We start from the raw sequence: 3,873 nt of genomic DNA on the forward strand, positions 1-3,873 counted from the left end.
GGGACCTTGAAGGTCATCTAGTCCAACCCCCTGCTCAGGCAGGAAACCCTATACCATTTTGGACAAATGGCTGTCCAGTCTCTTCTTAAAAACTTCCAGTGTTGGAGCATTCACCGCTTCTGGAGGCAGGTTGTTCCACTGGTTAATTGTTCTCACTGTCAGGAAGTTTCTCCTTAGTTCTAGGTTGCTTCTCTCCTTGGTTAGTTTCCACCCATTGCTTCTTGTCCTGCCTTCAGGCGCTTTGGAAAATAGCTTGACTCCCTCTTCTTTATGGCAGCCCCTGAGATATTGGAACACTGCTATCATGTCCCCCCTCGTCCTTCTCTTCATTAAACTAGACATACCCAATTCCAGCAGCCGTTCCTTATATGCTTTAGCCTCCAGTCCCCTAATCATCTTTGTAGAAGTTGATTGTAGAAGAAAAAAGAAAAAAAATCAGTGTGTAATTTGTGGGAAGCAGAAGTGATGGAGGAAGCTGGCTGGTATGGCCGTGAATGGAAGCAGTACCAGGGAAGAGGGGTCAATTAGGTGTTAATCCCAGTAAGGGAACATGGGAAAGGCAGCTGTCACCTCATCTTGCCTTCATAATAGCATTTGCACCCTGACAACTTCTCACACTGAAACTGACCATTGTTGTCTTAACTCTGGATCTCCAAAACACATAGAGCGCTCAGAGGACATGACGGTCTCTCCAGTTGACCAATAGCAGAATGACTAGAACTCCCTCCACTCAATTCCTCTGTAATGATCATACAGAAACATAATTCTAAATCCTCTGAGAAGTTGTTGGGGAGCTATGTGAGGTGAGCTTGATTGGAAAAATGCAAATAAAGCACTAATGTCCTCTGATGGCTTCTCGGCCAATTCAACATCAACCCTTTCATACGTTTAGAAACTACTATGAGTTGTACAAGTGAAATCGCTTCTTGTTGCTGACAATTTTTCCACCAGCTATTTTATTCTTTATAGTTGTGACCGATGCTTATCGATCTTATTCTGGCTGCTGTGCAAGAGTGAAGAAAGATAAATTCTAAATATTAGAAACCTACAGATCAGTGGTGGCGAACCTATGGCATGGGTGCCAGAGGCGGCATTCAGAGCCCTCTCCGTGGGCACACGCACCATCGCCCCAGTCCTAGGCCTTCAGTTGGGTTTTATAAAACCTTTTTGCTTTAGGCCTCCGCTGCTGTGTGCAAAAAAAAAAAAAGGTTCAATCAGTCAATTTCAACTTCTCACGGAAAAAAAAAGATCTTGCAAAGTTGGAATTGATTGATTAAACTTTTTAGTCCCACCCAGTCTGCCATTACCACCGCAGCCACGCCCACCCAATTGGCCATGCCCACGCAATTGGCCACATCTAGCCAATGGGCCACACCCACCCGGCACTCGACGATGAATAAGTGGGTTTTGGGTTGCAGTTTGGCACTCGGTCTCTAAAAGGTTCGCCATCACTGCTATAGATCAAGATACTATGGGCTGCAGGTGAGTTCAGGGGCAGGTAGCAGGGGAGGCATGCGATTTTGTCAGTGAGAAAAACCAACGACCCACAAGGACTGCAGAGACAGTGATTAAACTACTTTGGATTCAAAAGCAAGTGTGACAAGATCAGGCTGGTCCGGAGCTGATGCCGGGGGGGAGGAATTCAGGACACTGGTATGAAAATACCTACAGGCAGCATGTGAGGAGTGAATCTCTGCTCCACCAATAAAGGGGAGCTCACCCTTGAACTGCTGCGAAAACTGAACAAATGGCAGCCATGTTTCACTGCTCCAAAAATGATACGTAGTATGTGATGCCACATACTTTCCTTGTATCTTACATGAATATGATCAAATCCTGCATCTGCTTTCCCTCTGTTTGTTAAGTCATTGTTGGAATATGCCCAAATGAGAGCAGTTGCTCTTGTATCTGTTAGAAGGCACTAGCAAAATACTCTGCCTGCTCGCTGGATACAGTTGGGATCAAACTTATGAGCAGTGCAGCATTGCTTGTTGTGCTAGCCTTCATTTCCAACCACGGTCATTGAACTGATTGAGTGGAAGAGCCTTAATCAGCCTGATATATGATGCCTTGTAGCTTGCTTGAACAGTAAACGGTCCTGTTTCCTTTGCTTCCCCATTTTCTCATCCAGTTAACAGAAGACTTTGAATGTACAAGTTGTGTCAGCTGCTGCTGAACTCTAGTGATTGTTTATTATGAATTATGGAATTCTTTGTCAGTGCTATGCCCTGAGATGATTGTTTGATTCTTCTATTTGTTTGTTCTTACAAGGTTTAAATAATGCTGTGTTTCTCTGGTTCTTTGTGAAGAGGGAATTGTTTTAGGGGAACATTTTCACACGGTGTACACCTACATTGTTTGCTAGTGAGATCTTATACGCATATTCTAGCTTGTCCCTTTTGAAGCATCTGTTGAACATGGTAACTTGAACAGAGAGAGAATCACCATACTCAAGATTTTTTCATCTGTTCTCCTGAATGCTGAAAAAAAAATATGTTTGGATTTCAAGTGTAGCTCTTCAGTTCTGTGCTGTTGCGTATAGGTTACTTGTACATTGTGTGCGTGGAATAAAGTGCTGTGTAACAAACGTGTAGGGCCACTATTACACAAAGCAGGCAACAGTGAATTATTACTTATTTCGAAGAAGGGAAGTATTACACATTCCTGCCACTACCAAGAACGACTATTGATTGTAAAACGTTCCAATTGCTGCTTTCACCCCAAGGGCAAGCGGCAGATACACAACAGTTCCTACTGAAGATCATCTTATTACTTATTTATTTATTTATTCAGGGTGATTGAAAGTATTATGTAACTCTGAGATGTAAGTTGGCTGCAAGGTCAGCCAAACTTAAAGAGAAACATTCTCTGGGTAGAAACGGGAGGAAGTGCCTCAATCTGACGATATGGTAGATCATGTCAAGGGAGGAACTAGAAAATTAGTTTAATATTTAATTGAAAATCACTTGAGTGGAGGAAGGAGGAATTTTATTTTTCGTCTTTTCCAACTTCTATAAACTTATTACGGAAATGTCATAAAAGTGGGAGACACGTTTGCCTGTGATGCTTTTGGCCTTGCAAGCAAGCCATGGGTGCACATTGATGGAGAGAGCCATTAGATTTTGTGTGCACCCAGAGCTCATGTGTGACCGCAGAGCTCATGTTTGCATTTTGATCCGCATGGCCCTCCTGGGTCATGGAATTGGACTTCTCCCATAGTGCCTGCAAAATCAGGCAGTCATATACTCAGTGACTTGGTCTCCATCCATCCCAGAAGGAGAAATGGGCAGGGAAAAGGACATTCTTCAGGGCAGAAACTTGCACCCTATTTCACTATGCAAAGTTTGGGTTGTGATTATGGGATCTAAGACGGAATTTGCACATTAAAGGAATCGGAGGGCAGTCATAGGATGTAGTTGCTCTGTATCAATTTTATTTGTTTATGTCCATCGTGCAAAAGCAGTTTAGGGTGGACCCTGATATCCATATTCTAAATATTCTCCTCCTAACAGTTGCCCGTGATTTGGAGGCAGAAGCAGAAAAACAAATGCTGACAGCAGTGACAGAAAGTGTAGGAGTTAGAACTTTCACACAATGCTGCTATGTATATGCAGAGTTGTTGTCTGTCATGGCAGCTGGCGAGTTTTGTTTTGTACCATAACATTCTGAACAAAAAAAAAAAAAAGTGCTCTGCCTTAAACTAAAGGGAAAGTTGCTCTACCAAAATGAAAGAGGAGCTTCAGTCTTCAAGCAATTTATTTACTAACCAGGTCCTGCAATTATTATTTTTCCCAGACAGACCCTATGCCAAACAGTGAACTGCAACCCCCAAAGGAGCATCTTCTCTCTTATACCAAAGATCCTATTTGTTTA

The sequence above is a fragment of the Protobothrops mucrosquamatus genome, unplaced genomic scaffold, assembly GCF_001527695.2.
Source record: "Protobothrops mucrosquamatus isolate PMUCROS unplaced genomic scaffold, P.Mucros_1.0 scaffold1969, whole genome shotgun sequence".
In the NCBI taxonomy this organism is placed as follows: Eukaryota; Metazoa; Chordata; class Lepidosauria; order Squamata; family Viperidae; genus Protobothrops; species Protobothrops mucrosquamatus.